At 39.6% G+C, this 13,681-nt stretch overlaps 1 protein-coding gene across 2 annotated transcripts in view; it reads left to right on the top strand.

Annotated features, from left to right (window-relative positions):
• Positions 1-3,550: 3,550 nt before the first annotated feature.
• Positions 3,551-13,681, top strand: part of CANX (calnexin) — a 28,366-nt gene continuing 18,235 nt past the window's right edge. Inside the window, exons 1-2 of one of the 2 annotated variants that reach the window (XM_006923250.3) lie at positions 3,551-3,715; positions 9,647-9,736. The gene's annotated coding sequence lies outside the window, so the exon portion shown is untranslated. The remainder of the gene's footprint in view (positions 3,716-9,646; positions 9,737-13,681) is intronic. The other variant, XM_006923249.3, reaches the window with a different exon arrangement.

Raw genomic sequence — 13,681 nt, 5'->3', positions numbered from 1 at the left:
AATTAAAAGCAATACATATTAACACAGATGAGGATCTGAGGGTGTGGCAGCTTCTTTACCTTTGCTGGATTTTTAGTGGCACCTTTGTTAAGCGCAACAAAGCTTCGGTTAATATTCTGCGGATTGTGGAACCACATACTGCCTGGGGGGAGCCAAACCTGAAGTCTGAAAAGAATGGATCCACAAACACGGTTATGGCAAAATCAACAAGAATCGAATTACCCTGATGGATAAACACTTAGATTGTTCCATCTCATGGTAAATATGGCATCGTCTGCATGGAAGATCTGATTCATAAGATCCATACTGTTGGAAAACCTTCAACTTCCTGTGGCTTATAAATTATCATCTCTAGGAGGGACCAGATCAACAGAGTTATTAGAAGGATGAACTGAAGTGTCTACCATGATTATTTTTGTAATTTGGTCAGTTAATCAACAGTGACTGCTTTAAAATTGTTTAAAAAAAAAAAAAGGAAAGGAATGGGAGGGAGGGAAGGAAAGAAAAATTTTATTCTTGTCTTTGGCTTCTTCCTTTGAAGAACATTATGCTTTAGCCAAAAAATCCCTAGCAGGATGCTGAGCACGTTCTCCAGTCTTGCTCTGTCTTGGGCCCATACCCAGGATCTCCAGGATCAGCCAAACTTGAATTCTCTTTTTGGGAGCCCTACATTTCACCTCCAGTCACCAAAGCTCTCACAGTCAGTGTTGGCTTTGGTTCCTCTTCCTCTCTTCCCCTTGCATCCAATGGACCATTCTTCAGCATCAACATTTTATGCTTCTGTTTCCATACACCTGCCATTCCCTCATCCTGACCTTTAATCAACAGCAAAAAGTGGCGTCCAGTTAGTTAGGCCTCATAGCTGCTAGTCTCTTTCAGACCTCCCTAGAATAATATTAAAATAATGCTTCATAAACATCTAAATCATTATCCAAATCTAAAATCTGAACTGTACAAAATCCTTGGCTAGGCCTTCAAGGTCTGCTCCTAACCTAACACTGGAGCTGACTTTCATGGACACCTTTCTGTAGCCCAAATGTTACCGGAGAGTGGGGATCCTCTTCCAGTGCGTTGTCCAGGTTCTTAATGTCTTGAACAAAGAATTGAGCAAGACACCAAAATACAGCAGAAAATAGCTTTATTATAAGGGAAGGTACACTTCCAGACGTGGAAGCGGGCCTAAGCAAGAGAAGCATAGCTCAAAAGGCCTGGTAACAAAGCCTTTGGGGTTTTTATCCCTATTTGCTGGTTACTTGTGGGTGGGTGTTTACTTTTCTTAGAAGGGTGGGCTTCCTTGATTGACAGGACTCGATTCATCGTTTGCTTTCTGCGCATGTTCGTTCCCAGAATTCAGTGTTATAATCATATTAATGAACTCCTGGGCACATGCATCATATTGTAATAATGGTATAATGAGACTCAGGTGAGTTGAAGGTCATTGGGTCTTCATTGCACAGGTGCGAATAACTGGCTTAAATTGTTAAATTGGTACCTAATTCTCAGCTCACTTGTTTCTTTCTATGAGTTACTTTTAGCCTAAAAATGCCTCTAGCTTGCTTAATTGTGGGCAGATTAGGGCAGACCCCTTCTAGGATAGGATGACCTTAGTGTCTTTGCAGGCAGACCTGAAACCCCCTTTCCTGCCTAACTCTTTTCTAAGAGCCATGAACCCCCTTATTATTAGTATGGATGTTGAGGGATGGGAGGTCTCTTTTTCCATATCTGCTTCCTGCTGGTTCTTTCCCTTTCTGCCGCAGTCAGGGTGGGGTCTTGGGTTTCCTGCTAAAGTGCCACCTCAGTCCCTAAACAAGGAAAAAGAGATACGAACTTATTAAAATCATTATAGCTATTAATTTCTATTATTGATTTGCCTATTAAACGAGTAAAGGGAAACAGGCTTGGTTAATATATTTCTTAAAGAATAAAAAACCCTTTGGGCTAAAGGTCTCTCCCCTCTCAGATTCTAAGAGCCCTGTCTGGTTTAACACCATTTCTTCTAACAATGGGCCAATGACCCTTATCAATAGCCAGAGGATCTGAGTCACCAGTTTCAGGAGAATTATTGGGATTTGAGGGAGAGGAGGGAAGAAAACTTAACTAGATTTACTAAAAAGATTAAGAACTCTGCAAGAGATGTCCCGTATCATTTCCTGTTAAAAGATTAAGAATTTTTACTAGCGATGTCCTGTATCACAAACACTCCCATACATGGCGTCCTCAAATACACAATACCCATTTTCCTGCCTTTGCTGTTTCCTCGTCTAAAGAAACCTTCCTCCAACTCTCCACCTATAGAAATCCTGCATAGCTTACCAGGTCCAGCCAGCTCAAGTCTTACCTATTTTCCCATTCCACATGACTGTTCCTCCCAACTCAAAACCCCATTAAATTCTGTTCAGTAACCCATCTTTTTGCATAAACCTTTGCTGAGGCGCTCTTTTGCTCACACACACACACACACGGTTCCTTTAACTATATTATAAGATTGTTTGGAACACGTGTCATCCAGAATATTATTCTGCCTTGACTATCCACTTTCCTTGGTAAACAGAAAAGCAAAATTCCCTTACACAAATTTGGAGGCTGAGAGTTGGAGAATACTAAACCCAAGCAAACACCAAACTGACTCGTCTCTTTTCCCCCTTCCAGGTGGCAGAAGGGAATAAAGGTGGTCCAAGGATAGGTGATACACCAGTTGAGTCCTTTTTTTTTTTTCCCATCTTAGGAATCTGCCCTTGGGTGGCCAAACTAGGACCTTACCCTACTTTCATTTTCTGAGGTTCTCAGCATATTGAAAACTAAAAGCTAAAAGTGGGTTTAAAAAATTGTGGTGTTTCAAATCTTTTTTCCTTTGCACCATACTTTTCTCTCAATCCTGTCGTGTGTGTCATCGTCGGGAAACATCACAAATTGTAAGTTGAAAAAACCTCGGATTATAGTATTCAGAAGGCTGCAGGCTGTTAGGACCAGAGCGATGACTCTGCAGGAACGGTCACACGTGGTTACAAAGCGCTGTGCTGGGGACGCCAGGCGGAGGGAGCCGGTGCCGCTTCCCCCTAGCCCCGTCGGGGCCTCGCACTCGCTACAAGAGAATTGGTCCTTCCCGATGGCCCGCCGGACGGCTCACCCCTTCTGCTGCCTGCCATTTGTCCCCTTAGCGAAGGGAAAGGGATGTCAGTCCTGGGGCCTGGATCCAGGAACCGAGGAGTTAGAAGAACCACAAGAGTTAAGATGACACGGCGGGCAGCCTGCCCACTAAGGCAGGAGGGCAACAGGCGCAAGAACGCGAGCCCGCTCGGCCCCGCCCCAGGGCGCGCGCCCGCTCCGCTGTGGTCCGCCCCCTCCCCTCCAGCCCAACCAACAGCCACTTCCTGCCTTACTTCCAGCCAATTCTCACACTCCACGAAGAATAGCCCTAGGGGGCGTATGGGAAGGTGATTAGAGCGATGGCCGCAGCAACCAACCGCATTACGGAGCTGGCGTAGGGGGGCGGGACTTGGCACTAGCCGTAGCTACTCAGGAGCGAGGGGCGGACGCAGGGCTGGGCTTCGTGCGGCGGTGCTCGCTCGCGCGGTGGCAGCGGCAGCCTAGGCCTCTTGGTCCCGCGGCACGTGACGGTCGGGTCGCCTCTGCCGCTGTCCCTACTGCAGCGCGAGGCGAGGTGTGCGGGCGGGAGGAGGCACGGGTGCCGCCGGCGGTCCCCGGGAGGCTCGAGGTGAGACGGAAGGCCTGCGGATGTATTCAGGCCTGTGAGGACCCCGGGGCCCTGGGTTCCCGGCGCCAAGACCCAGAGGCCGGGCGTGGCCGGAGCCGAGGGGTCGGGCTGGGTTTTCGAGGGCTCGGGACCTGCCGACTTGCGGTCGTGACGAGCAAGGCCCGAACCTGGGCGAGCTCGGTTGGGAAGCCGGGCCTCCGCCGCGCCGCTGGGGTCGGGAGGCGTGGCAGGTGCCCTAGAGCGTCCCTTAATCTCAGGCAAAGCCAACTTCCTATGGCTGTGCTTCTAAGGCTCTCTTTAGGCCTTTTGCTGGCTGTCTGGGAAGCCGCGAGGTGGGCCGGAGTAAAGGCCTGCAGTGGGATCGGGCCTGATCACTACCCCTAGTAGTGGGGAAAGGTGGTATTGGACCGAGAGAGAACATTTAGAATTAGTGTTACAGCTTCAATATTTTAAAATGAAACCTAAAAGCGAAGACTGGATCTTAGCACCCTGAAGAGAATAGAGAATGTGCTAGAACACGCAGTAGTTGAAAAACTTCAGTCTTAACATTTTCACCTATTGGGAGGTGGGGAGTAGTCCAGTCGCAAAGTCACCGAACGTTAAAAGCAGGAAAACACCTAAAAGCTCATAGGGCAGGTCATTTTTGGTGGAAGAACAGGCCCAGAGATATGAAACGACTGGCCCAAGGTCATTCGATTAACTTTATGATCACGTTGGGATTATAGTTGAGGTCTAGGCAGTTTTGGTATTAAGGGTAAGATCCGGGTTCAAGTCCTTCATCAGCCGTTTGTTGCTGTGAACTTGGGCACTTTACTTACCTTTTTATCCCAGTTTTCCCCAGATGATGGGTATAATAATACCCGATGGAGTTGTTAGAATTAGATTAAGGTGTATATAAAATAAGAAAAGTCAGGTACATATTAATTGCACAATATATAATGATAGCAATAAATTATAGTATGTTGCTGTTCCACTATACTGACTTACATCCTGGAGTTGGTTAAGTCTTCTTTCCCAGGACCCGTGGTCACATATGGTGATGAGAAGAAGAAAAACTGATCTAGTGGATTAACTGCTGGGCATGACACAAGTGAATGCTGGTTGAGGGATGTTAAACTGAGATGAATGTTAAAAGCTTGGGAGGACAAAGGTGAACCACAGTTAAGTCTCTTTATGTCTCTAAGAAAAGGAACATTTTGCTTGATTTTTTAATAAGCAGATAGTTTTTTTTTAAAGGAAGAATTGTGTTGATCTTTAAAACCATTCTGTATCTTAGTCTTTTCCTAACTCTGAGAGTCATGAATAGAATAAATGCCATGGTTGTACATTTGCTGTAATTATACTTAGAGCAGAGGTAAAGAACTGTGTGGGAGTTCTGTGCACCAGCCAGGGTGCACAAGCAAACCAGCCCGGTAACTGGATCTTGAGGCTAGGGTGAACTGTAATGGGGTGAGTGTGTCATACAACAAATTTTCTGACCTATTTGAAATGAGTGTCAGCATTCCTCTACACCGTACTATCTTAACCTGACGGTTTGAACTAGCACATTATCTTCCAAGGACCATAAGGGGTAAACGTTACTGCAGTTTTGGCAATCAGGCTATTGCATTCTTTTAGTTACAGCGTTCACTGTTCCCTGCAAATAGCTTAAAGAGATGAAGTGACAGTTGGTAAGCTTCAATGCAGGCTCAAGACTTGAATTCCAGGCCCAGCGGGGGTAACTAGCTTATGCAACACCTTGGTTTCCACAAATTTCAGATGGAAATGAGAAATCTTCTGTATACCTTACCATTAGGGGGCTGTTGGGAGAGGGACAGATAGAATGGTAAATGTGAAACTACTTTGAATAGTGGAATGAACTGTGCAAAGGAACTGGCAGCTCACAACTCCTAGGAAATAATAAAAGTGCCTGATTGTAGTTGTGACCTCTGTAGCTTACTGTAGAACTTTGTGCTGGTTGGCCACATTAACAAACATATGTACTTCTAAATTATTTGGAGAATTTTGTTTTTTAAAGAATTTAGACGATCTTCAGCAATACATTTTGAGTATTTATATCTTAACCCTATGTAGTTAATAGCAAAAAAATGTGTTTTGGAAAAATCGATTCTAGTGTTCTTGTCAATGAAAAACAAAATGCAAAACTAAAGACAGTATGGGTCTATTTTTAAATGGCTAAATATTTACAATAAAGAGCACTTAGAATTTTATGTACTTTTCTCCCTTTTAAGTGCTTTTGTTTTTTGACTAGATGCACATGTAGTAATATCAGAAGGTACAAAAAATAGTAGTAAAAGTAAAATAATTTATCTGTGACTGGAATCAGATTTCTTTTAACTGCTACCTTTCCAATCTAAGCCTTACAATTTCTTAATTGCTTTAAAGTTCAAGCATTTTGGAACCATTACAACTTAAATGGCATCACTGGGCAACACCTAGTAATAGTAGAGCTCAGTGCAGACGTTGAGCACATACTGTAAACTGGGCTCTGTCATAAGCACTTTACATGCATTTTGTTTATACAACCACCCTAAGAGATATAGGGTTTTGTCTCACTTTAGAAATGAAGACACTGAGGCCCAAAAGTGAGTAATTCACCCAATATGCCAAGCTAGTAAGTAGTCGATAAGGGATTGTGACTTTTGAATTCTCTCTCACTCATAAACACTACTATATGTCTAACTGACCTTGGACAGTTTGTGTAACTTATCTTAACCTTAAAGTCCTCTGTCAAATGGGGATAATAAAACTTCCTGGGGTTTTCAGGAGGATTAACTTAGACAACTTAAGATATCTCAACCCAGAAAGACTTAAAATTTAAAAAGGTGAATGGATAGCCTTATAGGAAAAGACGTCCTCACCTTTTATTACACACTTACTTTTTAAAAATCACTTATTTTTTTTTAAACAAACAAGAACCTTAGGTCATTTCTTCTGTTCCTCTTTCTAATTTCTCATAGATTAATCTGTGAGAAAGGAATAAGAGTTGGAATATACTACTTTACAAAGTCCCACAAAGAAAAGCCTGGAATCAAATGGCTTCACTGGTGAGTTCTACCATATGCTTAGGGAAGAATTAACACCACTTCTTCATAGACTTTTCCAAAAAAAATGGAAAAACACTTCCTGCTCATTCTGTGAAGCCACTGTTACCATGGTACAGAATCAAAGACTTCACAAGATGAGAAAACCGCACACCAGTATCTCTTAGGAAAATAGATGCAAAAATACTCAATGTTAGCAAACAGAGTCCAGCGACATATAAAAAGAATTATTCACCACAGCCACCTGGGATTTTCCTCATGAATGCAAAGTTGGTTCAACATACAGTAATAACTGATACACCACATTAGTAAAGGAAAGAAACCACATGATCATCTCAGTAGATGCTGAAAAAGCATTTGACAAAATGCAACACCTTTTCATGATGGAAACATTCAACAAACCAGGAATAGAAAGGAATTTCCTCAACTTGGTTAAGAGACAGTGAAGTAATCCCTTCCCTGGGATTTCTGTTCCTTTTCCTAATTTTTGTGGATTAAAATAATTGGGAGTTGAAATTTCCTAATTTTAAGAAACAAAGTCCCACAAAGAAAAGCCCAGAACCAAATGGCTTCACTAATGAGTTCTACCAAATTCTTAGGAAAGAATTAACACCAATCCTTCACCAACTTCCAACAACTAGAAGAAGGGAGAACGCTTTCCAGCTCATTCGGACTGATATTACCCTGATGCTAAAGCCAGACAAAGACTATGCAAGAAAGGAAAACTGTAGACATATCTCTTCTGAAAATAGATGAAATTGTAGACTTAACTTGAAAAAATATAAACATCTAAATTTAATAAACTTAAAAATAATTCGAGCCCCCATTTGTTTTAAGGTCTTTAATAGAATATAATTCTTTAATAGGTCCCTTCAATAAGGGACCCATATTGAAGATAAAGTTTCTGCCTTTGAAAAGTGACAAATTTAATATTTTAGTGTTTGCCTATTCCTAAAGTGATCTAAATAGTTGTCTGAATTTGCTAAAATTTGATGAAGACCGTGTCTGCTTCTGTTAAATAGAATACTGTCTTCAATTGAATTCTCATGTACATTATTAAATGTGTATAGTAAAATCATCTAGACTATTTTTTAGAATATGTGCTGAGAACAGAATTATCATTACTAAAAAATAAATTTAGGAGAGTTTATAAAGAAAAGTAATTGATGACAGAGCCAGGAAAAGAATTACTGATAAACATGGACATTTCCATATTCAAACATTGAGGTTGTATATACACTATTGCAAGGAAGAATTAAAGAAGAAATCATATAATGTAATTGGAGGAAAGCAAGTTTTTCTTTGTAAAGTAATTCAGCTTTCTTAAAATAAACTGGAGGTGTAGGCAGGCCTATTAGACCTTTTGGTCCAGCACGAGAATTGAGAATATATTCACTGTGTTTGTACTTCTGTGTATCAGAGCAAGCCGTTGGGTGTCTCTGTGAAGCCCTGGGCCCTGACATACCTTGTACAATCCTTACATTTTCACAGCAAGGCTTCGAGTCAATAATGCTCGTTGCTCACATCTGTAGTGTAGGGACAGAAGACTCCTGAAAGTTCAGTAAGCTGACCAAGGTCAAGGAGAGCAGGGGAGTATGGAACCTAGGTTTCTCTGATGGGACAGGTTATACCACACATTGTAGTGCCTTGTGTATGTGTGATTAAATTTCTGAATCATCAGTTTTAAAATAGGAAACTTCCAATTCTTGAATTCAGGGTAAATTTGCTCATAAGAGTTAAGAGTGGATTGAAATTAAAAGTGATTAGCTTAGATGCTCTTGAATCCTCCTGACCCTTAGATTTTGGGAGCTGAGCTTTTTGTTCTGTCCTTGGGAAATTGTGAAGCAAGCCAGAAATTATTTATATTTTAAATGCATATTATAAATGTACATGCGTTTGGCTCTTGTTTTCTTGGCTTTTTGTACATTTGTCCATGTGGTCTCAGAGGGTAGAGATTCTCTGCTGTGGATGTAGGTAGATAATTATATTCGATTACTAAAAACAAAGCCCTTATTAATAAGAAGGGAGAGAGAAAGACTTTATCTCATCAAGTTTAAATTTCTAATCAAGCTCAAATTTCTGAGTCTTTGTAGTTTTTTTGCTTTAGTGGACTAGGTCAATATAAAGCTGGTTTCTAGACAACTTGGATCAGGTTTAAAGAACCATCTTTAATGATCCAATAATACATTTTTTTTTTTAAAGCTGTTAATTTTGAAATAATTACCAACCCACAAGAAATTGCAAAAAGAGTATAGAGAGGTCCTTTGTGACCATCATCCAGCTTCCCCCAATGGTAGCATCTTACATAACTGTAGTATAACATCAAAAGCAGGAAATTGACATTGGTACAATCTACAGACCTTAACTCAGGTTTCACCAGGTTTTACGTGCCCTTGTGTGTACACAGTTCTATGCTGTTTTATCTTTGTCAGTAATTCATTTTGTGAAATTTTTACTTTTTTGGCATTTGTTTTGTAGAAGGAAAATACTACTAGCATGATGTTTAAGTACTAACAAACCTATGTGCATTTTTTTTGCAAATTAGAGAGAAGAGGTTATGATATGAGTTTATTTTGATATTAACAAAAAACAAGAAACTTGATTTGTAGAACTAATAATACAGTGTATTCACAAAGTCTGAAAACATGAGCAAATACACAAAATGTCATTAAGGTCACCTTTAATCTATAAAATGCTGTTTCCAGACTTTATGTATATATCCTATGAGCTCCTGAAGGTAAGAGACCAATTAAAAAAAATGCTTGATATCTACTTGGCACTCATGGAATTGAACTCCGTCAGCAAACATTCATTTAGTGTCTGATGTGTGTCAAGCTTTCTGATAGGCATCACATGCATTTTCTCCTTTTACTCCTTTGTAACACAGAATCCCCACAGTTCAAGCTGTGACTGCCAGAAAACAGTCTTGAACTCTGCCATCCAACTTTTATCAAAAGCCCAGTCAAGGGATTTATGGGTGAGTATTTGAAGGTTATGCAGTCTGTTCCTTTCTCTAGATCAAGTTCCAGATGAACAGAAATCGGAACTTGGACCATTTAGCGTTGGCCCCATGGTACCAGTTTTATTGACTTAGCCTTTGCTTACATAAGAGACATAAGAGAAAGCCACACAGAACTCACATTTACATATAACTTAAGGGTATTTTTGAAAAAATTTGTTCACTTCAGTAAACGCAAAGGTGTTAAAAGATTTTCATGTTTGTGTTGTCTTTTTAATACATTAAAACTTTTTTTATTTTAGACCTTTGTGAAAATAATACACAGAATTCCCATATACTCCACATCCAGTTTCAATTAACATCTCGTTATGATTCATTTCTTATAATTTATGAATGAATATTGAAACATTATTAACTAATCTTCATGTTTTATTTAAATATTATTAGTTTTTTAAGTTTGTTGGGGTAATATTAGTTAATTTTTAGGTGTGCAAGATGATATTTTGACATCTATGTAACTGTTGGCATTTGTAGTTTTGATTTTTAATTGCCGGCTCTCCCGCAGGTACATGCCTGTAGTACAGTAACTTGTAATTTGGCCAAGACAGGAATTTAAATGGGCCCACTGTGAGAGAGTTGTAGAGCACTGAGTTGCCTGGTTATGAGTTACACATTCACCCAGCATTTGCATCCTAGCTCAAAGGGGCTCTGCAATGTAGGGTTTCAGGCAACAATCTTGCAATGATAAAAATTATGAGAAAGAGAAAATGCCTCCTAGAAGGAAACCAGAGAATGAAGTGCTTCAAGAAACCTTGCCCTAGAAGAGCTAATATATCTTCGTGAGCATGAGCTGAGAAGTAGAAGATAGAAGAAAACTTTAGGAAATGTGATAAATGCTTCTTACTATAGGAAAATGCTACTTCGTTTAAAGGTATTTTTTTATTCACCTTTATTCCTAAGCATTCCTACTCTAGGGACCACCTGCTCTGTGGCTTGGGGAAGTTGGGGGTTGTTTTTTAAAAGCATTATTATGAACTTGTTACATATTTCTTGTTGATAATCTTAGAAACAATGGGTGGCAATAGAGAAGTATGCTCTGCTTGATATTCTGCAAATATAAAGACAAAAGAAGGCTTGAAAAGTGACAAAAATTTTATGAAAGCCTCTTAAACATTAAAATATGTGGAGAATTATTTTGTATCTTTAAGACAAAAGCAGGATAGAATTACCAGGTAGGGTGCATTGTACTGGGAGATGGGAACCTTGACCTCTCATCCTAATTCTGCCAGTAACTCATTTTTTGGCAAGTTAATTTCTGGACCTCAGTTTCTTCTCAAAAATGGAACGTCGACTAGATTCCAACAGTATATTTCAGCCACAGGATTTTTTTGGAGAGGTGGAGAGATCAACCATTTGAGGCATGATAAAGGAACACCTTTTTTTTATAAACGAATTTTTAAAACAGTTTTAAATATATAGAAAAATTATGAAGATAGTACAGAGGGATCCTGTATGACCCACACCCCATTTCTCCTATTATTAGCAACTTACATTGGTATAGTACATTTATTAGTTAATGAACCAATATCGATGCATAATTATTAACTAAAGTCCGTATTTAATGTAGATTTTTTTTTTTGTTTTACCCAGTTATTTTTCTGTACCAGGTTCCACATTACAAATAGTCATCATGTCTTCTTAGACTCCTCTTGGCTGCGACAGGTTTTTAAGCTTTTCTTGTTTTTGATGACCTGGACATTTTTGAGGACTACTGGTCAGATTATTTTGTAGAATGTCCCTCTACTAGACATTCTACAGAGAGGTTGAAGTACTGTTTTCATCACACTGTCAAGGGCACGTACTATCAACATGACCTGTCGCTATTGATGTTGACCTCGCTCACATGGCTTGAAGTTTATTTCGCGGTTTCTCTGCTGTAACGTCTCTGTTTTCCCCCTTCCCATACTTCCCGGCTGCTTTGGAAAGAAGTCTGTCCATGCAGCCCATACTTAAGAGTGGGAGTTATGCCCCACCATCTTGGGGATGGAGTGTCTGCATCACTTACTTGGAATATTTCTGCATGGGAAATTTGTCTCCTCTCTCATTTGTTTATTTACTCAATCATGTTTGTATCGCTATAGATTCATGGGCATTTATTTTATATTGTGGGGCATAATCTGATACCACTCATTTTGTTGCCCATAGTGTCCCAGTTTTGGCCACTGGGAGCTCTTATGTTCCTTGGACACAACCCACATCATTGTGGTATTATTTTTCTTTTTTGAACAGTCCTTTCTGGCACAACTAAGATGCCAGGCTCATCTTATATATTTTCTGCTCTAATTCTAGAATAAGCCATTTCTCCAAGGAGCCCTGTTTCCTTTAATTGGAGATGACATTGGTATTAGGTGTATTTATTGCTACTGGGATTTAGTTTCTTGTAGGCCCTCCCAGCTGACAGAACAAGGAAATACATGTGTGTAGACTAACTGGTATATGTGCACGTATCTGTAAATACTTCTCTAACCTTCTGTATGTTAAGGTAAACATGAGTTTGTACTGATGTCTCCAACTCTTGCCCATTATCTTACCCATTACCATGTGGATTACCCTGGCTGCCTTCCCTTGCTTGTGTGTAAATACCCACACCCAACTTGAAAGTGGCTTCCACCATCCACTAGCCCTTTATTTCATTGTTCAGTATACATGTATAGCAGTGTTAGGATTATTAACCTGCACACATGTGAAACAATTTACCAACTAATGAAAGTGCGTTAGTACAGTCTAGACTTATAGAATGTAATCTGTATTCATTTCCAAAGTGACTTTGCTCACTATCTTTTCCCTCCACCTTCTTGAATGAAGTTGTTTCATACCTGTACTACAGTTACATTGTTTTGTCACATCCTAGTGTTATCCTTAGATCACTTGACCTCCTAGATGATTTAAAATTTTTTCATATGTTAAGATTGGTTCTTTGTGCTGTAAAGTTTTGTGGGTTTTGACAAATGCATGCTGTAATATGTCCATAATTATAGCATCATGCAGAATAGTTTCAGTGTCCTTACCTACTTAAACTGACCACCGGCCTTTTTCAGAATGTGAATAATTGGAATTATACAGCATGTTGCCTTTTCAGACCGGCTTCTTTCACTTAGCAATATACATTTAAGATTTGTTTAAGTCTTTTTGTGGCTTTACAGCTCATTTCTTTTTAATTGCTGAACCAGTATTTCATTGTGCGAGTGTACTACAGGTTTATTCACCTGTCGAAGAATGTTTGGTTTCTTCAAGTTTGGGGTGATTATGGATAAAGCTGCCATAAACATTTGAGTGCAGGTTTTTGTGGATTTGTAAGGGTTCAGATCAGCTGGTTAAGTACCTAGGAGCACAATCGCCAAATCATACGGTAAGACTGTTTATTTTAGCTTTGTAAGAAATTGCCAAACTATCTTCCAAAGTGACTATACTATTTTGCATTTTCACCAGCAATGCAGTGGGAGCTTCTGTTGCTTCACATCCTTGCCAGTTTTTTGGATCTTAGCCATTCTAGTAGGTGCATGGTGGTATCTCGTTTTAATTTACAATTACGTGATGGCAAATGATGTCAGGCATCTTTTTATATGCTTATTTGCCATCTGAATATCTTTGGTGAAGTATCTGTTCAGATTTTTTATCCATTTTTTAATTGAGTGGTTTGTTTTGTTGAGTTTGAGTGAGTTCATTGTATATTTTGGAAACCAGTTCATTATCGGATGTATATTTTATCAGATGTGTATTTCGCAAATGTTTTCTCCCGGTCTGATTTGTCTTTTCATTCTCTTACACGTCTTTCACAGAGTTGAAGTTTTTAATTTTAATAAAGTCCAACTTAACTAATTTTTTCTTGCATGTATCTAGCTTTTGATGTATTAAAAACTCGTTGTCAAACCTAAAATCAGCTAAATTTTCTCCTATGTTTTC

Source organism: Pteropus alecto, unplaced genomic scaffold (assembly GCF_000325575.1).
Source record: "Pteropus alecto unplaced genomic scaffold, ASM32557v1 scaffold78, whole genome shotgun sequence".
Classification (NCBI taxonomy): Eukaryota; Metazoa; Chordata; class Mammalia; order Chiroptera; family Pteropodidae; genus Pteropus; species Pteropus alecto.
This window is presented reverse-complemented; position numbering and strand designations above follow the sequence as displayed.